The following is a 27,644-nucleotide window of genomic DNA, read 5'->3' on the forward strand; positions in this document are numbered from 1 at the left end:
GTGAAAAAAAGTGTTTTAAAAAGGTACAAAGAGATTAAAGGACAGGAAAATATTGGAGTCATTTAAAGTTATATGTATAATTTACTGTTCTCTGCACAATTTTTCATATTTCCAAAAATGCTTTATAATTCCAAATATCTATATAAAATGTTCTTAAATTGCTCCTGAAAATCATTTTCTTTAATACAGTATTTTTCAAGATTCTTAGTTGCAAATAACAGTATTCCAACTCAGACCAGCCTAAATCAAAAAGGAATAATTCATTCATTGTGGCAGGTCCCCAAAGATGTCCATGTCCTAGTCCCCAGAATTGGAAAATACGCCTCCTTACAGGGCATAGGGGACTTCTGCTGGTGTGATTAAGTCAAGGATTCTGAGATCGGGTGATTATCTTAGATTACTTCAGGGGATCCAAAATAATCACAAAGGGCCTTGTAAGGGAAAAGAGTGGAAAGAGTCAAAGAAAGATGTGATGGCAGAAGCAGAAGTCAGAGTGATGAGAAGCTATAAACCAAGGAAGGCAGGCAGCCCCTAGGAGGTAGAAAAGGCAGAGCCATTTTAGACTTCTGACCTACAAATTATAAGACAATGAATGCACACACGTGTGCTAAATCACTTCAGTCATGTCTGACTCTTTGCGACCCTATGGACTGTAGACCCACCAGGCTCCTCTGTCCATGGAATTCTCCAGGCAAGAATACTGGAGTGGGTTGCCATGCCCTCCTCCAGGGGATCTTCCCTGACCCAGGGATCGAACCCAAGTCTCTTATGTCTCCTGTGTTGGCAGGCAGGCTCTTTACCACTAGCACCACTTGGGAAGCTCTTTTTTCATACTGGAGTGGGTAGCCTATACCTTCTCCAGGGGAACCTCCTGACCCAGGAATCTCCCACATTGCAGGCAGATTCTTTACCAGCTGAGCTACCCAGGAAGCCCCTGATAATTTGTTACACCAGCAATAGGGAATGAAGACACTCAGGCAACTAAGAAGTTACAGGAGTATAACTAACTTCCAGCCCATTTTAATCCAAAGATTTAGCTGACATTGAGAATCTATTACAATAAGTACTAAGCAATGCTTTCTTCTGTACTGTCTCATTTTCAGGCAGTTCCTCCTCACATCATAGAAAAGAAGACCACTGGTAGTTCAAGGCTCTCTTAATCCTCAATGAATGAGGATCCCTTGAGCTACACTGTGTGGCAGCCCTGCTTAAATCTAGCAGCCTCAGAAGAAAAGCAAAAGCTCCCTGCCTCAGCTCCAGAAAAGCCCAGAGGCAAGAATCTGACCTGGGTGCTATAGGCCACACCCATTTCTTGAACCAATTATAGCCAAGGGTTTACTCTGGATATATACATGCAGCCCAGTGTTCACTGCAGCACTATTTACAATACCCAGGACATGGAAGCAACCCAAATGTCCAGTGACAGCGGAGTGGATAAAGAAGATGTGATCCATATATACAACGGAATATTACTCAACCATAGAAACAAATGAAATAATGCCAATTGCAGCAACATGGATGAAACTAGAGATTGTCATACTGAGTGAAGTAAGTCAGACAAAGGCAAGTATCGCTCACACATGGAATCTAAAACAACAACAACAAAATGGTACAAATGAACTTATCTACAAAACAGAAATAGAGTCACAGATGCAGAAAACAAACACGGTTACCAAGGGAGAAAGGGGGAGAGAGAAACTGGAAGGTGGGAAGTGATATATACACTCTCCTATATATAGAAAATAAATAACTAGTAAGGACCTACTGTAGAGCACAGGGAAGCACTACTCAACACTCTGTAATGATCTATATGAGAACAGAATCTAAAAAGAGTGGATATATGTATATGTATAACTGATTCACTTTGCTATACAGCAGAAACTAACACAATATTGTAAATCAACTATACTACAATAAAAATTTAAAAAAGACATTTCCTAAGAAACATTGTATTTGAAATAAAACAATAAATTGATAAATGTGGGTTAAAGGTAGCAAAAGTATAGTGAAGTGGGGGGTGAACTTGAAGTCAAGAGTCCAGAATTTAAAGTTTAGTTCCATCACCAAACATTGAGGCCACCTTGGGCAACCCCTTAACTCTAATGACTGTGTTTCTTCAGCCCTAAAATGGAAATAAAACTAAATTGTCTTCTCCCATCCCTCTTAAAAATTTCTATCTGAATAAGTGAAGCTGGCAGTTCAGCATTAAGGAGGACAATTATTACATTAATAACAGGTAAAACAATTGCAAAATGCAATGTCTCAGTGGCATTGTTTTCAACCTGAGCTGAGGTTGCCCCTTTAAGGACATGGTCACTGTTCAAAGGGGGCTTGAGATGCCAGGGTGTAAGAATTCCAAAGAGTTGATGGTTGGTAGAATCAGATGGCAGATCATCAGGACTCTGATTATTTGGCTTCCTCCTTTTTATTGACCTGTTATAATCATGTCCTCCCTTCCTGTTCTGATGAGCCTGGTTGTGCCCAAGGCCAAGTGGTGGGTGTGGAATCCGGGAAGGTGAAATGACCCCTCGGGGTGTAGCTCTCGGAAAATTGTCTTAGAAAACATCAAAAATATGTTCACACTTTCCAAGATATCTTTAAATCTCAGGTGAAAGGAACCAACTCTGGAGTGAATATGGCAGTGGGAAAGGATTTTGATTTACTTTAAAGACTTACCGGGTAGCATGAAAGTTGATCTAGAGGTCAGGAGGGGCTCACTAAATACATACTGAATGAATGAACTGGTTTCAAAGTGCTGTTGTTCATCACTTGCTGAATATAGTTTTAATTTCGAAAGTGAAAGTGTTAGTAGCTCAGAAGTGTCTGCTTCTTTGTGACCCCATGGACTGTAACTTTTGTCCGTGGAATTCTCCAGGCAAGAATATTGGAGTGGGTTACCATTCCCTTCTCCAGGGGATCTTCCCAACCCTGGGATCAAGCCCAGGTCTCCCACACTGCAGGCAGATTCTTCACCATCTGAGCCAGCAATGAAGCCCTAGACTTTAAGTTTATATAAAAGAGGCAAAACTCTTGTTTTTCTTTCTGGTTCTGTATCTTTATTATCATCAGCAAACATTTGCTATTTACTTCTTTGAGACATTACTTTTGTGTTAAAGAGCCTGAAGTCAGGGGTTAAGTGAAAGTTTAAGGAAGCTATACACAGAGATGATTCCGATGTTACTAAAACCACAAATAAATACACAACATACACACATACGAAGGATATTTAAGTTAATGCAAAATCTCCATGTCTAAGATAATGCAGACTGGAATGCGGCCAGCAAAAATGTCATTTTCTGACTTAATGGAGAGATTAATAAATCAAAACCATGAATTATATATGAAGTCTCAGCCAGGGTCTCAGTTATTTTTAGCACAGGAGAGTAACATGATGCTGCAGGTATGGTCTGTGCCAACACCATAAAGGGGGGAGCAAGTACCAAACAAAGCAGGACTGAGATGTTCCAATCAACAAAAGCAGAGACAAAAACTCAGCATCCTCCAGAAGAGAAAGATGGCTTTTCTCCTGTGCAAGACCTAATGGTGAACAAGAAGGAAGGAATCACGAGTGTGAAGGGGGGGCTTCACTAGCACATAACAGCTGATGCAAATAACTGACACTGTCTTCAATGTCTCTGCCTATCAAGTGATAAAAGTAATTTGTGATGGAATTGTAACTTACCCTATGCTAAAGAAGGCCACTGTCTGAAATAAAATTAAACAGGGACAATTAGCACCAGACAAAGATACATTACGTACACAGACTTAAAAAGGAGTCTACAGACTTGAGTTCAAATCCTGGGTCTCTGTTGTCTTGAACAAGTAATTCAACCTATAGAAGCCTTAATTTACTTGTTTGTAAAACGAAAGCAGTTTGTCTGTATCATAAAGTTTGGGAAGGACTCAATTTATGACACATGTAAAGTGCTTAGCATGGTGTCCAGTATATAGAAAGTGCTCAATAGTTAATATTTCTCAGAGATACGTCTGCCAGTCACAAAGGTAAGCGCATGTGTGTAACTCCGTATTAACTTTTATAATCATCAATAAATGTAGCTATTTATATATAAAACTTAAGGGATATGGTTTAAAAGGTTTTAGTCGATGTGTCACAAAATGAAACAAGTCCAGGCCCCACAGATACTGAAGAGTTTGGGAGCACCTAGTGTGACAATCACACAAGGGAGTTTGCTCTTCAGTGAAGAGGGAAGACGACTCGGGAAAAGAGGAAACCTATAATATGTTATGTCAACAGCACTTCCCTGGCCTTTAGTGCCATGGGTACTAGACCCAGAGAGCAGTCCCACCCACTAATGACCATATTTAAGCCTTAGTGCTAAGGAAATCACACATAAACCAAGCTCTGGGAGACTTCTAAGCAGGAGAGATTAAGAATATCTTTTTACTGGATGAACATTTATCAAATATTCACCAAAACGTAAACTCCGGTTATTGCTGGGTGGTAAACTTCACACAATTTTTAATTTTCAACATGTTTTTCGGTTTGTAGAAAATTTATAAATTTTCTAACATGTTTATCTTAACATATGCATTAAGAACCAGAAGATATTTAAGTAGTATCTTCTTATTTTATCTAAGGCAGGGAATAGGCAGGGGCCTGCAAACTCCCATCTGATGATCCCCTGCTTCTGTAAATGAAGTTTTGCTATAACCTAGCCACACTCCTTTGTTTGTGTACTCTCCATGGCTGCTTTGGCATCACAATGGCAGAGGTGAGCAGGAGAACGGAGACCTCAATGACCACAAAGCCTAACATATTTACCATTTGGCCCTTTAGAGACAGTTTACTGAGCCCAGAGTGTCAGTGTGAAGGAAATTCTCAACATGGCTTGCCCATTCTGGAATACCTACTGCAAGTGGGCCCCTCCCGACCTATGATGGTTCGGACAAGGCATTAAACTCATAAGTTGCCCTATTTATAGAGATAAATAAACATAAACCTTTACTGAGTGTTTACTATGCACCAGGCACTCTTCGGAGTGCCTCACATATTAACTAATTTAGTCTGCATGACTTCCTCGGTGGTTCATTTGGTAACGAAGCTGCCTGCAGTGCAGAGCACAGTGACTCTGACATGGTCAGTTCAGCTTGACATGGGGATGGCCTCTGTCAGTCAGACTTCAAAAGGGACCCAGATCAGTTTCTGCATGACCATACAACAGAGTGAAATGCAGTCATTAAGAACAACATTCATGAACACTATGGTAAACCCACAGTATTCCCTCACACACAGACTGGAAAATTATGGACTACAGTTTCTGAGGGGGTTTCCCAGGCGGTACTAGTGGTAAAGAACCCACCTGCCAATGCGAGAGACATAAGAGATGCAAGTTCGGTCCCTGGGTCCGTAAGATTCCCCTGGAGAAAGAAATGGCAGCCCACTCCAGTATTCTTGCCTGGGGAATCCCATGGACAGAGGAGCCTGGTAGGCTACAGTCCATGGGGTTGCAAAGAGTCAGACACGACTGAAGCAACTTAGCACGCAGGCAGTTTCTGAAGTATTTATTTGGGCAGTGGAATAATGGGGTTACTTTTTCCCTTTCTCCCTTCCTTCTGTTCTTCCTTTCCTTTCTTTCTTTTGGAGGTATATATTGTCCCAGATTTTTATAATTAATATTTGTTACCTTTGAAATCAGAAAAAAAGTTACACTTGGAAAAGAAAACCTTGATGCACTAGAATAGATCAATATAAGCAACCCCCAAATAATAAAAGGTCAGAATCTTGTCTTAGGAGAAACATCTGAAGGGCTGTGCAATTTTTATCATCGGAAAAAATGAAGGCTTTGAAGGGTGAGATAAAACTTAGCAAATACTGTGAAGAGCAACCATGTAGAGGAGAGATGAAACTTTATTCCGGGAAGTTTCAGAGAAGAGAAACTAGGACCAACAGACAGAAGAGGAAAGGAAGGTTCAGTAGAGGAGGAAATCCTTTCCCATAATGATAGTGTGCTAAAAAGCTTGACAGCACTCCCTCTCTGTGGAGGCACACCCTCAGATGATCAACTATAGGAACACACACCCAGGTGCAGGGTGATTATCTATAAAAACGCCCAGATGCTGGATGACCATACATGAAAACACTCCCAGATACTAATGACAATACATGGAATTCTACGTCCAGATCCCAATGAACAAAAAGGCACACACCCTGATGCTGAATGTCCTTCCTGCTCACAACCCTTCATAAATGACCATGAACTTGGCTTTCTATCCTTAAGATACTTCAGGGCTGGAAGACATGGCCTAAAACAAGTTATGAAGTCAGTAGCATGTCTTTAGGGACAGAGTGCTTCATGAATATGAAGAATGCTTTGGAATCAACAGCACGGTGACAATTAGCTGCAGAAGAGTTGCATGGTAATACTCAGCTGCTCCTCCTTTCAACCACCTGCTCTATGGCTTCACAGATGCAGGGGACACTCATTACCCTCCCTTACAAAATGCTCTCAATTAAGAAAAAAAGAGGGGAGCTTCAAAGTGGAAGGAAGGAAACACAGATTAAAGAGTAGAAACAAGGGATGATCAAGGATGGAGAACAAGGAAGACAGCAACAACAAGTCAATACAAATATTAAACTGTTTAGAGAGCAACTAAGAGCGAACACTGAAAATACAGTTAGAAAATAAATAAATAAACTCACATTCTGGCCTTTGAGGTTTATTCACCTGCTTAAATCATGACCTACTTTTGTAGATGTTTCAAAAACTGTCCTGAAAGAAGTTTTACAGGGTTGTTTAAATAGAAGGAAAAAGAAAAACCAAAACATCTGTGGTATCTGTATTTTTATCACCAAGTCTCCTACTTAGCTCTATAACCTGGAGAAAGTTAATCTCTCTGAAACTCCACTTGTTCATATACAAAATGAGAATTATACCTACTTGGACTGTTGTAAGAATTAAATATCTTCTTATATGTAGGGATATACTCATTAGATGTTGAATGAATCCTAGCTTTAGTGTTATTATTGTTGTCAGAAACAATTTATTTGGTCTAGAAAGGAATAGGTATTATTATTTTCCAAGATTCAATACGACATGAGATTTACATATAGCAACTCTATTTAAGTCCATCAACTCTTTGAGAGTTGTGGTTGACAAACGTTTTCTGTAACAGGCCAAATAGTAAATATTTTAGGTTTTGCAGACCTATAGTCTCTGTCCAAACTACTCAACCTTGCCTCAGTAACAAAAGCAATTTTAGACAATATGTAAATGAATGGTCACGGCTGTGTCCCAATAAAGCTTTATTTACAAAAGCAAGCCAGATTTGGCTAGTGGGTACTAGTCAGTCTGCCTCTAAGCTAGCTAGTATTCCCAAATTACAAATAGAAAAACTGTTACTCAGAGTGCTTAGGCAACTTTTCCTGGGTCACTTAGCACCTAAGTGGCAGGCCTGGGATCTCAATGTAGGACCATCTGTCCCAGAGCTCATGTTCTTTCCTCCATGCTTAGTCGTGATTGACATGGTAGCATTTAAAAGCAGAATTTATAGTTCAGAGGAGAAATTCTGCTCAACTAAACACACAATTGCTCAATAACACAAGCCATGCCCAAATAACTCAAATAGAGCACATCAAAATTCCAGGCCTCGTGCTCATTGTAAAATGTACAGTCTCAAAAGGATTTGTTGGTATTATGTCAGTGAGAAGCTGGTCTTGCTAAAATCAAGGGAAAAATTATTATATGAATGCCATAAAATAACTTTGACCTCAGTTTTCTGGAAAACACTAAAAAACATTTTCCTGTTTGAGCTTTGATAACCCAAAGATTTGCCCCAGACATCCAATGCATCATCACAGAGAAAGAAACTGAATGACTGATCCTTTACAGAACAAGAAATGGGAATAAGAAGATATCTATTCTTCCAATTACTTATGATAAACATTAAGTTCTTTTAAGGATGGGCCATAGGCACTTACAAAGTATTGAGCATCCTAATACATAGAATCAGTTTTCAATTGGGTTGCAAAGAGAAGGAATGGAGAAAGAGTAGCAGAATCAACTGGAGATTATCATCACGAATACATCACACCCACCCCCTCGATTTAGGACACCATGTGTGAAGTCACGGAATAATGTGGCATCTGCTTGTAGGAAGCAAAATAATGGGAAACAAACATTTCAAGAGACTGTAATTATTCTACCTTTGGGAACACTGGTTAAAGCAGAAATTCTCCACTTTAGCGCTATTGGCCCTTTGAGCTGGAGAATTGATGTTGAGGCAGCTTCCTGTGCGTGGTAGGGTGTACAGTAGTAGTCCTGGCCTCTACCCACTAGATGTCAGTAACATCCTTCCCCCAGTCATGACAATAAAAAAGTGTCTCCAGACATTATCAACTGTTCCCTTAGGGGCATCGGGTCCCATCACTTCATGGCAAATAGATGGGGAAACAATGGAAACAGTGACAGACTTTATTTTCTTGGGCTCCAAAATCACTGCAGATGGTGACTGCAGCCATGAAATTAAGATGCTTGCTCCTTGGAAGAAAAGCTATGACCAACCTAGGCAGCATATTAAAAAGCAGAGACGTTACTTTTCCAACAAAGGTCTGTCTAGTCAAAGCTATTGTTTTTAGGTTTTTGAATGTTGAGTTTTAAGTCAGTTTTTTCACTCTTTTCTTTCCCCTCATCAAGAGCCTCTTCAGTTCCTTAGCTCTTTAGTTTAGTCATTTATTTTATTTTTGGCTGTGGTGGGTCTTGGTTGCTGCGCAGGCTTTTCTCTAGTTGCGACTGGGGCTGCTCTCTGATCGAGGTGCGCAGGTTTCTCACTGCAGTGGGCTCTCCTGTGGAGCATGCGCTCTAGGGCGTGCGGGCTTCAGCCGTTGCAGTCTGTGGCCTCAGTAGTTGCAGCTCTTGGACTCTGGAGCGCAGGTTCAGTTGTCAGAGTCCATGGGATCTTCCTGGATCAGGGATCGAATCTGTGTCTCTGGCAATGGCAGGTGGATTCTTTACCACAGAGTCACCAGGGAAGCCCCAAGGCATGTCCCTTTAAGCTCATCAGAATTTCCCAATAATTCTTACGATAGGAAATGCTGAGACCAAAGCATAGAGAATGTTTCACAGCAACAAAGTGGTGAACTGGGATTTGAACCCAGACAGCCTGGCCCCAGAATCATTTTTCTGTGTATTCTTTCATTTAATGTATGCAACAAACCTAGAAGGCAAGCAGTCTGGTTATGCCTGTGTTAATAATATGTGGGGAAATGGGCACAGAATTGTTAAGTAACCCACCCATATGCACAAGGTGATGAATGCTGGCAGCAGAGTTCAATCTGACCCGGAGGCTAGACACTTAACACCTAACACCCCCAGCCCTACCCCTGATTATGAAGTCAGTTGAACAGATGAGCTGGGCTCTGCCACAGGTAAGGTCAAGATGGGCAGCTCATTGACTGGCAAGTCTGGGAAATGGTGGTGGGCACAGCGTTGAGCCTCTGGAAGTGAGGATATACCAGGTGAACATGGAAAGGTACGAAGACGGAATTCAAAGGGGAATCTAGAAAACCAGGGAAACTCCACTGTGCCTGTCCCAGAGTTGGGGCTAGGGGCGAGCTCTACTCCAGTCTGTCTTCTGTAAAATGTGGGGTAGTATTGATACTCACCGGTCTCACTCAAACTTGTTGAGTGAATTAATTAATGCCAATACACTGTTTGAGGTGTGCAGAGGGAAACAGAAAAGTCAACGACAGGGAAGTTGATTTGTATTTATTGTTGCATTTGTTAAATTGCTACTCTCCTGGTCTTTCAGAGACTTTCTGAATAAACAGCATTATATTAATTATTCTCAGAACTATCCCTACCACCCTCTAGAAAACCAAGTCTGGATGCCAGGTGGTGATGGCCACTGCAATGGACAAGTTTTGGAGAGCCAAAGGGCTATAATCTTTGAAGTCTCTTTATTACTCCTCTCAATCTATGACTCTGTCACAGGAATGACAGGACCAATTTCAGCTTCTGAGCTGCCTTTTCTCTAAGAAACAGGAGCATAAACTCTCAGTGTTTAGGATTTCTTGCCACATGAATGTAGTTTTCTGCCTCCTAGAAGGTACCATGTTATAGAAAGGAGAGGACTCAACAGATGAGGCAGGGGAGCTGGCTAGGCTGAGGTCCCAGTACAGAATTGAAACAGGACACTGATTTCTGGTTCCCTCATCCAGGAAGACTTCCCTGATATCCAGCATGAGTTGGGTGTCTCTTCTCTGTACCTCAGGAGTACCAAGTGCACCTCTATTATACTACATACGCCCTTTCAGAATTGTCGGTTTGCTCATCTGGTAGACTTCTTTTGTCAAGCTTTTGTCTGCAACTACTGCAAAGCTGAGCAGACTGTGGGCTCCCAGTAAACATTCAATAACAATAAAATGTCTTTGGTTTTCTACCAGGAAAATGGGAGAACAGGTTGAGAGGGTTGTTAATGTCTCTCCTGGTCTTGAGATTTGGATAAAGACCACTGTTCTAAGTCCCAAATCGACTCTCAAAGAGGTGATTGTTTTTTGGTTTGGCAGGTAAAAGGAGACAGAGTCTCAAAGGAGAAAGACATTGATATAACTAGAGCCTTCTCTTCCCATGAAATGGACATTCTCAACTCAGCATCTGGAAGGATCCATTTTTCAAAGAATTCAGCACTTATCACTCCTCTGCTCATAACCCTCCAAATGATTTCCCATCTTGCCCAGAGTAAAAGCCTCAACCCTGCACATCAACAGATGAATGGATGAGGAAGGTGTGATCCATATACACAATGGAATACTACTTGGCCATAAAAAAGAATGAGATAATGCCACTTGCAGCAACATGGATGGACCTAGAGATTAATCATACTAAGTGAAGTAAGTCAAAGACAAATATCATATGATATCACTTATATGTGGAATCCAAAGAAAATAATATAAACTCACTAAACAGAAACAGATTCATAGACAAAGAAAACAAACTTATGGTTACCAAAGTGGGAAGGAGGGGGAGGAATAAATAAGGAGCTTGGGATTCAGTTCAGTTCAGTTACTCAGTTGTGTCCGACTCTTTGCGACCCCATGGACAGCACACCAGGCTTCCCTGTCCATCACCAACTCCTGGAGCTTGCTCAAACTCATGTCCATTGAGTCAGTGATGCCATCCAACCATCTCATCCTCTGTCATCCCCTTCTCCTTCTGCCTTCAATCTTTCTCAGCATCAGGGTCTTTCCCAATGAGTCAGTTCTTCACATCAGGTGGCCAAAGTACTGGAGCCTCAGCTTTAGCATCAGTTCTTCCAATGAATATTGAAAGTTGACTGGTTGGATCTCCCTGCAGTCCAAGGGACCCTCAAGAGTCTTCTCCAACATTACAGTTCAAAAACACATATTCCTTGGCACTCAGCTTTCTTTATGGTCCAACTCTCACATCCATACATGACTACTGGAAAAACCATAGCTTTGACTAGATGGACCTTTGTCAGCAAAGTGATGTCTCTGCTTTTTAATATGCTGTCTAGGTTTGTCATAGCTTTTCTTCCAAGGAGCAAGTGTCTTTTAATTTCATGGCTGCAGTCACCATCTGCAGTGATTTTGGAGCCCAAGAAAATAAAGTCTGTCACTGTTTCCATTGTTTCCCCATCTATTTGCCATGAAGTGATGGGACTGGATGCCATGATCTTAGTTTTTTGAATACTGAGTTTTAAGTCAGCCAATGCAAACTAGAATACATACAATGAATAAACAACAAGGTCCTACTGCATAACACAAGCAACTATATTCAGTATCCTGTAATAAACTATGATGGAAAAGAAAAAAAGCCACCACTCTTTCCATGACCTATAAATAGTATACTGGCTGGTCTTTTCCTCACTCACCTCTCTGACCTTTTTCCCTGGCTTACTCCATTCCAGCCTCCTTACTGCTCCTCCAATTTACCATGTACTATTCATTCTCAGGGTCTAAACCCATGTGGTTCCCTCCTCTGGAACTTTCCCCCTAGATATCCCAATGGCTTGCTCTCTCACCTCCTCCAAATTTGCCAGAAGTCAGCTTTACAAGAAGACTTATTCTGACCACCTCACTGGCAACCTGTAGTCTCCCTTCCAGCACTCTGCATCCTTTGTGCTGATTTATTTTTCTCCATAATTCTTGTTGCCTTTCTTATACTATACAAGCTACTTCTACTTCATCGGCTCTTTGAGTCTGTGCTTTTGTCTGTCTTGGTCACTGCTGTGTCCCAGCACCTAGAAGCCTGCCAGGCATGCAGCATGGGACTCAATGAATGTTTGCTGGATGAATGGACACAACTAAGGCAGCACAATGAGATGGGAGTGAGGCTCATAAGCCTCAAGCTGCATTGCCTTTCCTGTTTGGCCTTCGGGCTGTTGCTCTAATCTCATGTTTATGCCTCCTCCTGGGTTCATATTTGCTCTGCTCTTCAGCTCTCTTTCTCTTTTCAACCTGTGTCCACAGGTTACTCCCTTTCTGGTCAGCGGGAGCTCGATCCCAAGGCAAATTAAGCAGGAGATAAAGCAATGGAAAGGGAAAATGCCTGCATGTACTAATGGAAGGCAAAAAGCTATTATCAACAGAGAAGGCATGGGGTTGACCATTGACCTTATTTCCTGATGTGGAAAAAGGAGGCAAACATCCATTTTTCAATCCCAGACTTTCACCAAAGCTATTTTCGAGTTAATGATGGTTAGAAAAGAGATCTTACAAATAAAAACTGAAGACACAAAACCTAGCACTGTTTTCTAGGCACAGCTGGTGCTCATGGGGGCTGTCCAAATCTTGAAATCCTATTTCCAAAGATGTAATTCATTATAAGAATGAGGCAGTGAGGCAGAATGGAAAGAGCCAGGCTTTGCATATAAGCATTTGTATTTCTTAGTGAAGAAACAAAATCATAATCCCTACTTATGAATTTATTTTAGAGTGAAACAGGATATTTTAAAAGCAGCATATTATATGTATAATTATCCAATCCATAATGGGTGCTCAATAGATGTCAGCTGTCACCGCCACTGCCACCACCACCACCATCATCATTGCTGTTATTTGCAAGGGTTGATCTATCAATACCTAGGGGGCAGTAAGAGAGAAGCGTATTATCATGCTGAGAGAAACAGAGAAGAAGGAACACTCTATAGGCTGAAAGATGGACTTGATTAGTTGAGGGTTTCTCAAGCTCGGCACAGTTGACATCCAGGGCCACGTAATTCTTTACTCTAGGTGGCTACCCTACACATTTTGAACATTATCCATGGCCTGTACAGATGAGACAAACAGCAATCCCCCAGCTGTGATAAACAAAAATGTCTGTAGACATTGCCAAATATCCTCAGGAAGGAACAATCACCCCAAGTGGAGAACCACTGATGTCTGACCAGGAAACAGGAAATAGCAGTAAAAGCAGACCTGACTTAAAACATTTGTGTACATCTCCTTATTTATCTTTGTGCTGTGTAGTTTACCGTAGACGTTTGGCAAATCATGGTGCATGTGTGTGTGCTAAGTCACTTCAGTTGTGTCCGACTCTGTGTGACCCCGTGGACTGTAGCCCACCAGGCTCCCCTGTCCATGGGATTCTCCAGGCAAGGATACTGGAGTGGGTTGCCATGCCCTCCTCCAGGGGATCTTCCTGACCCAAGGATCAAACCCACATCTCTTATGTCTCCTGCATTAGCCAGATGGGTTCTTTACCACTAGCGCCACCTGGGAAGCTCAGGCAAATCATGGTTCATGGGTCAAATCCATCCCTTGCTTTTGTAAATTAAGTTTTGTCAAAACACAGACATGGTCATCATTTCCATGTTATCTACACCTGCTTTCACACTACAAAGGCTGAGTTGAGTAGTTGTGGCAGAGATTGTATGGCCCACCAAGCCTAAAATGTGTACTATCTGGCCTTTTGTAGACAAAGCTGTGAGATACCTGGTTTATAGCACAGATAGATTCTGGAGTCAGGCTTCTTGTTTTTAAATTCTAGTTCAGCTTATCACCAGTACATTTTGCAGCAAGGTCCTTGAACCTCCTGGTGCTTCACCTTCCTAATCTGTCAGTAGGGCTGATGATAATGGTGCCAAACTCCCAGGGTTGTTGTGAGGATTAAATGAATAAAGACATGGGATGTGCTCTGAACAGTTCTGTGAATGTTGTAGGCACTCAATACGTGTTTGCCATTATAATACTCTTCAAGGAGAAACAAAGAAGACATGGTGATCTTACCTTTTAAGGGACTGATTTATATATCAGTAAAGTCTGCCCAGAAAAGAATAAAATCTCTCATATCTCAATAAACTTATTAGTCTCCTTCCTTAAATAATCTCTCACTAATACTTGATGAGCTAATTTCAAAGAAAGGAGAGAATCAAAGGCCATTGCAAAATGTGAGCTTAAAGTATCTGATGGAAAACCCAGCAAGAGAAATACAAATCTGTAGTAAAACTGATTGAGTACTTTGTGGTCACTTCAGATGAAGGAAGGCTATGCTTTCTTTTTTTCATTGCCTCCTTCCTTGTCTTATTTTTTAAACTCCTAAAAAGGAAGGCTTTCAGGTAATAAAACACATTCAAGTGGGCCTGGATGTGTATACAGCCCCATCACAAATCCCTCACTGTGACTAGACTTGGAGCCTCATTTTACAGGAGTAAATGAAATTCTTGCCTGCCTGCTAGCATGTGCTAGGGTTGTTTGAGATTCTCCAATTCGTGTTTATTCTCCAGGTATTAGCACCAGTTCAGTTCAGTTCAGTTCAGTCGCTCAATCGTGTCCGACTCTTTGTGACCCCATGGACTGCAGCACGCCAGGCTTCCCTGTCCATCACCAACTCCCAGAGCTTACTCAAACTCATGTCCATCGAGTCAGTGATGCCATCCAACCATCTCATCCTCTGTTGTCCCCTTCTCCTCCTGCCTTCAATCTTTCCCAGCATCAGGGTCTTTTCCAATGAGTCAGTTCTTCGCATCAGGTGGCCAAAGTATTGGAGTTTCAGCTTCAGCATCAGTCCTTCCAATGAATATTCAGGACTGATTTCCTTTAGGATGGACTGGTTGGATCTCCTTGCAGTCCAAGGGACTCTCAAGAGTCTTCTCCAACACCACAGTTCAAAAGCATCAGTTCTTCAGTGCTCAGCTTTTTTATAGTCCAACTCTCACATCCATACATGACTACTGGAAAAACCATAGCTTTGACTAGACAGACCTTTTTGTTGGCAAAGTAATCAGCATAGGTACTTCTTTTCTTCTCATGACCCTTGGCATGTTCTCCAAACTACTTCTTCAAATTCCAGAAGGGTTCAGAGGACTTCATGTCTCAACAAGGCTTTTCACACCATACCCACTGCAGCTGTTACTCAATGCCTGCTCATGTGGCTGCCTTGTTTCCCAATCAAATGTTAAATGATTTGTGGCAATGACCTTACCTTGTGTTTCTCATGTGTATCTCCTTTTGCACTATGCTTAGAGAAGCCTGTAGTAGGCACCAAACTAATTAATTAAAAATTACACTGTTTACAGTACCTATATTCAATAAAGGACTCCCATAATTAAATTATGTATCCACACAACCCTATGAGGCAGTCCCCTGGAGAAGGAAATGGCCACCCACTCCAGTATTCTTGCCTGGAAAATCCCATGGACAGAGGAGCCTGGCAGGCTACAGTCCATGGGGTGGCAAAGAGTTGGACATGACTGAGCAACTGAGCACATGAGGTAGAAAGTACTATGAAACCAACTTAAAGGTAAGGAAATTGAGGGTTACAAAGATTAAGCAACTTGTCCAAGGTCACATTTCTAGTAAGTGGTGGAGGCAGGATTTAAATTCATACAGTCTCTCTCCAGAAACTGTATGTTTAGCTGCTACATTATGCTGCAATTAGAATAATTGTTCAATGCCAAAAAAAAAGAAAGAAGGATTAATGTAAACAGATATAGATATAATTCTACAAATCGTTGAAGAAGCAAACAACATCATGGTTAAACAGATGAAAAACTTAAACAAATAGCTCACAGGAGTTTATCCAAATGGTCAACAAACATATGAGAAAATACTCAACTGCATGAGTTATCAGGGAAATGCACATTAAAACCTTATGTTGCTATCATGACTTACCCATCGGAATGTCTAAAACAAAAAAGATGAAGAGCAAGGAGTACAGCAACTGAATTTTCACACACACTGGACAGGACCACAGATTGATAGAACTATTTTGTAAAACTGTTCAGCAGTATCTATAAAATCTCAACAAAAGTACATCCCATGACTCAGCAATCCACTTTTTGGTTTATTTTCCACAGAAATACACACACAGATTAATCAAAGGTAAGAATTAGAATACTTATAGTAACACCATTCATAATAGCCCAAAGCTGGAAACCACCTAAATGTTGATACATAGCAGAATGAATCAAGAAACACCTATATTCTTCTTATAGAATATGACACGACAAAGAAAAGGAACAACATATAATATCTCATTAATACGGATGAATTTCACAATGTCGAGTGAGGGAAGCCAGTCGGAGAAGGTACTTAGCATCTGATCCAGTATAATATAGCACAGATCCTAGTGAAACAAACCTATGCTGTTAGAAGTTAAGAAAACTGTTATTCTTGGAGAGGGGAGTATGAGTGGGTCTTCTCAGAGAAGACTGCTAATATTCTATTTTTTAATCTGAGTGTTGGTGAATGTGTTCAATTTGTGAAAATTCATTGAGCTATGTGATTAAAATATACTCCCTCTTCAATACGTAGACTGTTCTTCCATATCAAGTTAAAATTAATTTGGTTGATTTAAAAAGGAGTAAAGTATCAATATTCTCCTTTATTTCCAGACACTGCTTTTTGTTTTGTACATGGTATTTAGATAACAAAAGTCACCATTTCCTGGAGAGACCAACTCATAACCCATAAGAACCATTTTTCTGCTTGCACTGTCACAAACCCTTTCATTCTCCAGATCAGTTCACCACCTCCAGTCTTTTGCTAAACACACTAGAACATGTCATTCTTTACACAGAGCTCAGCACCTGAGAATTGGAAAGAACTTCACAAGAAAGAAAATTGATGCTTAAGAGTCAAGCTGTTGGTCTGACACCATGCAGCCAATTCACAGTTAAGGCGAGAGCGTGGTCCCAGAGCCCCTGACTCCCAGCTGCACTCCTGTCCCCTATGTTGGTTAGGAGTTAGTAGGCTCCACAGGGAAGGTCCAGAGTTTACACTCTCCTAGGGCAGCTGACCATCACTGGAGTACAAAAAAAGATGGATGCCTGCAGCAAAGGCCCCAGGAGTTCGCTATCCATACACTTCTCCATGAAAACTTGGCAGGAATCCAATAGGAGAGGATACATTTCTTAATTTTCTTTGCAGCCAATTGTTTCTCTCAGATTATATGTACATGCTAATTTCTGTAGCTGAACAGAAGAATCCTAACCTAGTACTGGTTAGTAATTACATGGTACATTGTGCTATAGGACTGTTAACGTGCTTTGGGGGAAAGAATGAGAAAAATTTTACAAGCAGCAGTTTTTTGCCTTGTCATTTTGAAGGCCAAAAAAATCTATATTTTTGTATTCAAGGAAAACATGTTTAAATTAACGATGTGGGTATTTTTTGTTTCTCCTTGAACAAGGCTTTTGTATCTCTTCCCTGCTTAGTGCATACTGATGCCAGAAGGAGGTGAAGCTACAAAAGAGGCCAAAGTATTACATAACCCAGCCTGGGTAAACAAATCCGTCTACCTGGGAGGCCTCCTGAATCTCGATGCTGACCCTGGGTGATAACAACAATGAGCAAGGAATTCTAAGAGGAGAGCGCTGAGTGCATAAACTTGTACATTAAATACAAGCTTCAGAGCAGCATAGATCTGAGTTCAGTTATAAAAGAGGGGAATTGGCCTGGAAAGCCTGTTGTGCCATATTCTGAACTTCTCTTTTCTCTCTGATTTTGCCCTAGCCGCTTAGCCCCTCACCACTCACCCTGACCTCCCATCCTTAGGCCCTTGGTGCTTTTGCTGGACATACCCTAAGGTGACCCTCAAAGACTCACACCTTTGCATAACACCCTCCTGGGTACAAGTAGGACTTATGATTTGCTTCTAACCAACGGAATGTGGCAAAGATAGTGAGATGTCACTCCTTTCAGTTACGTTACAAGGCAAAGGTGATGGGATATTCAATAAGAGTCCATCTTAGAAGGTTGGAGTGACAGACTTTCCCTTCTTGGCCTTGAAAAAGTAAGCTGCCATGTTGTGAGATGGCCTCATGGCAAGGAATGCAAGCAGCCTCTGAAAGTGAGCTGGCATCAGTAAGAAATTTGGCAACCTCAGTTCCACAGTACCAAGAAATAATTCTGCCAACAACTAGGTGAGTTTGGAAGAGGACTTCAGCAAGGTAAGGCAGCCCAGCTGATATACAATGGCAGCCTCGTGAGACAATGAGCAGAGGACAGAGCTTATCCACACCTAGACTCTGGATCCACAGAAACTGTAAGATAACACAGGTGTATTGTTTTAAGCCACTAAGTTTGTGGTAATTTGTTACAAAGCAATAGAAAAAAAAAAACATTCTAATTGGAGGAAAGCTGAACAATTCATGAATATGTTGAGATTAAATTACATGCCCCTGAACAGCCAAAGGTCAAAGAAGAAATCCAAAGAAAATTCAAGAAATATCTTAAAAGAAATGAAAATGGAAGTATACCATATTAAAACCTATGGGATAGGAGAAATACTGCATGAAATCCCTTATATGTAGAATCTAAAAAGAAACGATACAAAAAAAACTTACTTACAAAACAGACACTCATAGTTTAGAGAAAGTATTTATGATTGTAGGGGGTGGGAGGAGGGATGGAGGGAGGGATGGTTAGGGACTTTGGGAAGGTGATGTACTCACTGCTATATTTCAAATGGATAACCAACAAAGACCTACTGTATAGTACATGGAACTCTGCTCAATGTCATGTGGCAGCTTGGATGGGATGAGAGACTGTGGGAGAATGGATACATGTATATGTATGGCTGAGTCCCTTTGCTGTTCACCTGAAACTATCACAACACTGTTAATCAGCTATACCCCAATACAAAATAAAAAGCTAAAAAAATGAAAAATAAAACCTATGGGATGCTGCAAAAGCAGTTCTAAGATGGAATTTTATAATTATAAATGCCTACATAAAGAAAAAAATCATCAAATAAACAACCTACCTTTATACCTCAAGGAACTAGAAAAACAAGAACAAACTTGGTCCAAAGATAGCAGAAGGAATAAAATAGCAAAAGATCAGAACAGAAATAAGTGAAATAGAGGCCAGAAAAAAACATTAGAAAGATCAGCAAAAATAAGAACTTTTTTAAAAAAGATAAAGTTGAAAAACTTTTAGCTAGCCTAACTCAGAAGAAAAGAGATGATTCAAGATCAGAAATGAAAAAGGAGACTTTACAACTGATACTACAGAAATACAAAGGATCACAAGAGATTACTACAAACAATTATATGCCAATAAAATGGATAATCTAGAAGAAATGGATAAATTCCTAGAAACATATAGCCTACCAAGACTGAATCATGAAGAAAGAAAATTTGAACAGATCTATACTGAATAAGGAAATTTGATCAGTAATATAAAAAAAAACCTCCCAGAACAGAAAATTCCAAGACCAGATGATTTCACTGGAGAATTCTACCAAATATTTAAAGAAGAATTAATGCCAATCCTTCTCAAACTCTTCCAAAAAACTGAAGAGGAGGGAACATTTCCAAACTTATTAATAAGGCTAGCACTTACCCTGATAGCAAAGTCAGGTAAAGACATTACAAGAAAAATATATATATAGATATCCCTGATGAATATAAATGCAAAAATTTTCAACAAAATATTCTCAAATTGAACCCAACAGGACATTAAAAGGATCACATACCATGATAAAGTGGGATTTATCCCTGGGATGCAAGGATGTTCAACACATTCAAATCAATAAATATGATATACCACATTAATAGAATGAAAGACAAAAAGCATGTATCTTAGTAGAAGCAGAAAAATAATTAGACAAAGTTCAACATCTTTCATTATAAAAAATCTCAACAGATTGGATATAGAAGACACATGTGCTCAGTCACTTCAGTCATGCCCAACACTTTGCGACTCCATGGACTGTAGCCTTTCAGGTTCGTCTGTCCATGAGATTTTACTGACATGAATACTGGAGTGGATTGCCATACCCTCCTCCAGGGGATCTTCCTGACCCAGGGATCAAACCTGCATCTCCTGTGTCTCCTGCATTACAGGCAGATTCTTTACCACTGAGCCACTGGGCAAGCCCTTAAAAGACACACACCTCAACATAATAAAGGCCATATATGACAAGCCCACAACTAATATCATATTTAATGGTGAAATGTGGAAAGCTTTCTAAGGTTAGGAACAAGGCAAGGGTGCCCACTCTCATCAGTCAGTCAGTCAGTCAGTCAGTTCAGTCGCTCAGTTGTGTCCGACTCTTTGTGACCCCATGAATCGCAGCACGCCAGGCCTCCCTGTCCATCACCAACTCCCAGAGTTTACTCAAACTCATGTCCATTGAGTCGGTGATGCCATCCAGCCATCTCATCCTCTGTCGTCCCCTTCTCCTCCTGCCCCCAATCCCTCCCAGCATCAGGGTCTTTTCCAATGAGTCAACTCTTTGCATTGTGAGGTGGCCAAAGTATTGGAGTTTCAGATTCAGCATCAGTCCTTCCAATGAACACCCAGGACTTACCTCCTTTAGGATGGACTGGTTGGATCTCCTTGCAGTCCAAGGGACTCTCAAGAGTCTCCTCCAACACCACAGTTCAAAAGCATCAATTTTTCAGCACTCAGCTTTCCTCACAGTCCAACTCTCACATCCATACCTGACCACTGGAAAAACCACAGCCTTGACCAGACAGACCTTTGTTGGCAAAGTAACGTCTCTGCTTTTTAATATGCTATCTAGGTTGGTCATAACTTTCCTTCCAAGGGGTAAGCGTCTTTTAATTTCATGGCTGCAATCACCATCTGCAGTGATTTTGGAGCCCAAAAAATGAAGTCTGACACTATTTCCACTGTCTCCCCATCTATTTCCCATGAGGTGATGGGACCAGATGCCATGATCTTAGTTTTCTGAATGTTAAGCTTTAAGCCAACTTTTTCAATCTCCTCTTTCACTTTCATCAAGAGGCTTTTAGTTCCTCTTCACTCTATGCCATAAGGGTGGTGTCATCTGCATATCTGATGGTATTGATATTTCTCCTGGCAATCTTGATTCCAGCTTGTGCTTCTTCCAGCCCAGTGTTTCTCATGATGTATTCTGCATAGAAGTTAAATAAGCAGGGTGACAATATACAACCTTGACGTACTCCTTTTCCTATTTGGAACCAGTCTGTTGTTCCATGTCCAGTTCTAACTGTTGCTTCCTGACCTGCATACAGGTTTCTCAAGAGGCAAGTCAGGTGGTCTGGTATTCCCATCTCCTTCAGAATTTTCCACAGTTTATTGTGATCCACACAGTCGAAGGCTTTGGTATAGTCAATAAAGCAGAAATAGATGTTTTCTGGAACTCTCTTGCTTTTTCGATGATCCAGTGGATATTGGCAATTTGATCTCTGGTTCCTCTGCCTTTTCTAAATCCAGCTTGAACATCTGGAAGTTCTCGGTTCACATATTGCTGAGAAGCCTGGCTTGGAGAATTTTGAGCATTACTTTACTAGCGTGTGAGATGAGTGCAATTGTGCGGTAGTTTGAGCATTCTTTTGCCTTTCTTAGGGATTGGAATGAAAACTGACCTTTTCCAGTCCTGTGGCCACTGCTGAGTTTTCCAAATTTGCTGGCATATTGAGTGCAGCACTTTCACAGCATCATCTTTCAGGATTTGAAATAGCTCAACTGGAATTCCATCACATCCACTAGCTTTGTTCGTAGTGATGCTTTCTAAGGCCCACTTGACTTCACATTCCAGGATGTCTGGCTCTAGGTGAGTGATCACACCATTGTGATTATCTGGCTCGTGAAGATCTTTTTTGTACAGTTCTTCTGTGTATTCTTGCCACCTCTTCTTATCTTCTGCTTCTGTTAGGTCCATACCATTTCTGTTCTTTATCGAACCCATCTTTGCCTGAAATGTTCCCTTGATATCTCTAATTTTCTTGAAGAGATCTCTAGTCTTTCCCAATTCTGTTGTTTTCCTCTATTTCTTTGCATTGATTGCTGAGGAAGGCTTTCTTATCTCTCCTGGCTATTCTTTGGAACTCTGCATTCAAATAGGAATATCTTTCCTTTTCTCCTTTGCTTTTCGCTTCTCTTCTTTTCACAGCTATTTGTAAGGCCTCCTCAGACAACCATTTTGCTTTTTGCATTTCTTTTCCATGGGGATGGTCTTGATCCCTGCCTCTTGTACAATGTCACGAACCTCCGTCCATAGTTCATCAGGCTCTCTGTCTATCAGATCTAGTCCCTTAAATCTATTTCTCACTTCCACTGTATAGTCATAAGGGATTTGATTTAGGTCATACCTGAATGGTCTAGTGGTTTTCCCTGCTTTCTTCAGTTTAAGTCTGAATTTGGCAATAAGGAGTTCATGATCTGAGCCACAGTCAGCTCCTGGTCTTGTTTTTGCTGACTGTATAGAGCTTCTCCATCTTTGGCTGCAAAGAATATAATCAATCTGATTGTCAGTGTTGACCATCTGGTGATGTCCATGTGTAGAGTCTTCTCTTGTGTTGTTGAAAGAGGGTGTTTGCTATGACCAGTGTGTTCTCTTGGCAAAACTCTATTAGCCTTTGTCCTGCTTCATTCTGTACTCCAAGGCCAAATTTGCCTGTTACTCCAGGTGTTTCTTGACTTCCTACTTTTGCATTCCAGTCCCCTATAATGAAAAGGACATCTTTTTTGGGTGTTAGTTCTAAAAGGTCTTGTAGGTCTTCATAGAACCGTTCAACTTCAGCTTCTTCAGTGTTACTGGTTGGGGCATAGGCTTGGATTACCGTGATATTGAATGGTTTGCCTTGGAAACGAACAGAGATCATTCTGTCGTTTTTGAGATTGCATCCAAGTACTGCATTTCAGACTCTTTTGTTGACTATGATGGTTACTCCATTTCTTCTAAGGGATTTCTGCCCACAGTATTAGATATAATGGTCATCTGAGCTAAATTCACCCACTCTCATCACTCCTACTCAATACAGTACTGGAAGTCCTAGTCAGAATAATCATGTGAAAAAAAGAAATAAAGGCATCCAAACAGTAAAAGAAGGAATAAAATTACCTTTATTTGCAGGTAGTATGATCTTATGTATAGAAAACCCTAAAGATGTCACCAAAAAACTGTTAGAACTAAACAATGAATTCAGCAAAGTTGTGGGATAAAAAAATCAACATATGGAAAACAGCTGCATTTCTATATACTAACAACAAAGTATGTGAAAAAGAAACAAAACAATCCCATTCACAATAGCATCAAAAACAATCAAATACTTAGGAATAAATTTAACCAAGGAGATAAAAGATCTGTACACTGAAAATTTTGATGAGAGAAACTGAAGAAGACACAAGTGGAAACATATCCCAAGCTCATGGATCAGAATAATTAATATTGCTAAAATGTCTTTACTACCCAAAGGCATCCATAGATTCAATGCAATCCCTATAAAAGTTCTACTAACATTTTCCACAGAAATATAAAAACAATCCAAAAATGTGTATGGAGTCACAAAAGACCCCCAAATAGCTGAAGCAATCTTGAGAAAGAAGAACAAAGCTGGGGGCATCACATTTCCTGATTTCAGACCATACTGCAAAGCTACAGTAATCCAAACAGTGTGATATTGGCATAAAAATTTGACACATACACCAATGGAACAGAATTAAGAGCCCATAAGTAAACCCTTGCATACATGATTAACTAATATTTGATAAGGAGGCTAAAAATACTAGATGAGGAAAGAAGTGTCTCTTCAATAAATGGTGCTGGGAAGCTGGGGAAACTGGGTAATCATATGTAGAAGAATGAAGTTGGACTGCTATCTTATAGCACTCACAAAAATTAACTTGGAATGCATTAAATGCAAACATGAGACCTGAAACTATAAAATTCCTAGGAAAAAAGCATAGGAGAAAAGCTCCTTGACATTTATCTTTGGCAGCAATTTCATAGATATGACACCAAAAGCACAAGCAACAAAAGCAAAAATAAATAAGTGGGACTATATCAGTAAATAAGCGGGACTAAAAAGTTCTGCACAGCAAAGAGGCTCTCGACAAAATCAAATGGCAATCTATGGAATGGGAGAACAATTTGTAAATCATATACCTGATAAGGGGTTAATAACCAAAATATAAAAATAACTCATACAACTCAATAAGCAGAAAACAAATAGACCATTTTAAACCTGGGCAAAGGACCTGAATAGACATTTCTCCAAAAAAGATACATGGTCAACAGGTACATTAAAAAGTGCTTGACATAGCAAATTGTAAGGGAAATAAATGCATATCAAAACCAGAATGAGATATGACCTCACATCTGCTAGAATGACTATCTTTGAAAAGACAAGAGATGACAAGTATTGGTGAGGATGTGGAGAAGAGGGGATACTATGCACTGTTGGTGGGAATGTAAATTGGTGCAGCCACTGTGAAGAACAGTATGGAGGTTTCTCAAAAAAATTAAAAAAGAACTATCATATGTTCCAGCAATCCCACTTCTTGGACATGTATCCATAGAGAATGGAAACAGAATCTCAAAGAGATATTGGCACACCCATATTCAATGAAGGATTATTCACAATAGCCAATGTATGGAAACAACTTAAGTGTTCATCCACAACAGATGAACCAATAAAGATGATGTGGAGATGTATATGTCTGTATATGTATACACACACACAAGTAGGCATTTGTTGTTGCTTAGTTGCTAAGTCATGTCTGACTCTTTGTGATCCCATGGACTATAGCCTGCCAGCCTCCTCTGTCCATGCGATTTCCCAGGCAAGAATACTGGAGTGGGTTGACATGTCCTCCTCCAGGGGCTCTTCTTGACCCAGGGATTGAATCCATATGTCCTGCACTGGCAGGCTGATTCTTTATCACTGAACCACCAAGGAAGTCTACAAATAGGCATACACAGAGGTGTTGTGGTTCTGGCTCCAAACCACTGCAATAAAGCAAATATCACAGTAAAGTGAGTCACATGAATGTTTTTGTTCTCCATTGCATTCAAAACTTAAGTTTACACTATACTGTAGTCTGTTAAGTGTGCAATAGCATTATGCATTTTAAAATGTAAACATACCTTAATTAAAATACTTTATTGCTAATAGCCAAAACATGGAAACAGCCTAAATGTCCATTAATGGATGGATAAAGAAGATGTGGTACATATATATACAACAGAATGCTACTTGGCCATAGAAAAGAATGAAATAATGCCATTTGCAGCAACATGGATGGACCTAGAGATTATCATACTAAGTGAAGTAAATCAAAGACAAATATTATATGATATCACTTATATGTGGAATCTAAAATATGACACAAATGAAATATCTATGAAACAGAAACAGACTCACAGACACAGAGAACAGACTTGTGGTTGCCAAGGGGCAGGGGGGGGAGAGGGATAGATTGGGAGTTTGGGATTAGCAGATGCAAACTATTATATATAGAATGAATAGGGAATTCCCTGGTGGTCCAGTGGTTAGGACTTGGCACTGTCACTGCCATGGCCCAGGTTCAATCTCTGGTCAGGGAACTAAGATCCTACAAGTTGTGTGGCATGGCCAAAAAAAAAAAAAAGGATAAATCAACAAGGTCCTACAATATAGCACAAGTCTATATTCAATATCCTGTAATAAACCATAATGAAAAAATATGAAAAATAATACATATATATGTGTAACTAAATCACTTTGCTATACACCAGAAACTAGTACATTGTAAATCAATTATACTTCAATTAAAAATACATTTAAAAAGAAAGAAGTTATTGCTAAAAAATGGCAAAACAATTACAATAATTAACATCAAAGGTCACTGATTATAGATAACAATACAATAATAATGAAAAAGTATGAAACATTGTGACAATTACCAAAATATGACATAGATACAAAAAGTGAGCAAATGTTGTTGGAAAAATGATGTTGATAAATTTGCTTGACACAGGGCTGCCACAAACCCTCAATTTGTAAAAAACAGAAAATGTGCAAAGCACAATAAAGCAAAGTATAATAAAATAAGGTGTGCCTGCATAATGGACTATTATCCAGTGACAAGAAAGAAGGAATCCTACCATTTGTGACAAACAGGGTGAAACTTGAGAACATTATGCTAAGTGAAGTAAGTCAGAGAAAGACAAATACTGCATGATATCACTTATATGTGCAACCTTAAAAAGTTGAAGTCGGAGAAACAGAGAGTAGAGTGGTAGTTACCAGGGGCTGGGGGCGGGGGGTGTGGGGAGAAATGTTGAGATATTGGTCAAGGGGAATAAACTTTTAGTTATAAGATCAACAAGTTCTGGGATCTATTGCACAGAATAGGGATTATAACTAATAATGTTATATACTCAAAAGTTGCTAAGAGAGTTGATATTAAATTTTCTCAACACAAAATAGAAATGATGATTATGTGGTGGGATGACATATGAGCTAATGTTATACTGGTAATCATTCTGCAATATATTAACATATCAATATATTGTACATGTTTAACTTATACAATGTTATATGTCAATTACATGTCAGTAAATCTGGAGGAAAAAAGAAAACAAATACAGCACCCTCAGGATTTGCCTAAATTTTCAGGGCCCCTCAAGTCACATCCCACTCAGACCTCCCTCTTTGTCCCATCTTTGAAAGAGTTTCTTCCTCAAACATCCAAACTATCTGATTTTTCCAGACCCTTAAAAGAAATTAATCATTAATCTGTAATAGGCTATTAATTAGACATTCATCAACCCTGTCATCTGTTCACTCAAAAACTTCAGAATTTTTCCAGATGTAGTCTCTGACTTATCAACTACTATAGAACAAAACAAAACAGCAAAAAAAAACTAGTTCTGTGGTCAAATATCTTTGGGAAACGCTGAGCAAAGCAAAATTAAGCAAATTCCTTCATTTACAAGAGGAAGATAAGCATATGGCATTTCTGTAACTTATTTAACTACAGAGCCATTTCCTTGTTCACTTTTTGGTGTGTATGAGTGGAATTTCACAGGATACCAACCCAGAGTGCACACACACACACACACACAAAATGATGAGAATATACTCAAATAGAAAATCTATAAATGATAATAGTTATAGCAGAAGTTCTTCTACAATAATGGGTTTTTAAGGGTGTTTTCTTTTCTCTATAATTTTTATTGCTTGCAAATAGTTTTTAAAAGGTAAAAAAATTAGGAATAATAGCTAACATTAATCATCTCAACCTAGAAATTCTTTTTACAAAATTAAGGGGTGATTATTCATAAAACAGATCAATTAATTTTTTTTCAGTATTCAAAAGATGCCCACTGGAGAATTCCTTGATTCTCCAGTAGTTGGAACTCCACATTTTTACTGTCAAGGGCTGGAGTTCGACCTCTGGTCGGGGAACTACAAGATCCTACAAGCCACGCAGTGCAGCCAAAACAAACAAAAAGCAAAGGATG

General features: G+C 39.9%; 1 protein-coding gene and 1 non-coding gene across 2 annotated transcripts in view; one reads left to right on the plus strand and one right to left on the minus strand.

The window, feature by feature from the left end:
• FRMPD4 (FERM and PDZ domain containing 4) overlaps positions 1-27,644 on the minus strand; it is a 648,285-nt gene that overhangs the window by 566,945 nt on the left and 53,696 nt on the right. The gene's annotated exons all lie outside the window — the stretch shown is intronic.
• Positions 25,671-25,742, plus strand: TRNAD-GUC (transfer RNA aspartic acid (anticodon GUC)). The gene has a single exon. It is a non-coding gene; the product is annotated as a tRNA-Asp (tRNA).

The sequence above is a fragment of the Odocoileus virginianus genome, unplaced genomic scaffold (genome assembly GCF_023699985.2).
Source record: "Odocoileus virginianus isolate 20LAN1187 ecotype Illinois unplaced genomic scaffold, Ovbor_1.2 Unplaced_Scaffold_6, whole genome shotgun sequence".
NCBI lineage: Eukaryota > Metazoa > Chordata > Mammalia > Artiodactyla > Cervidae > Odocoileus > Odocoileus virginianus.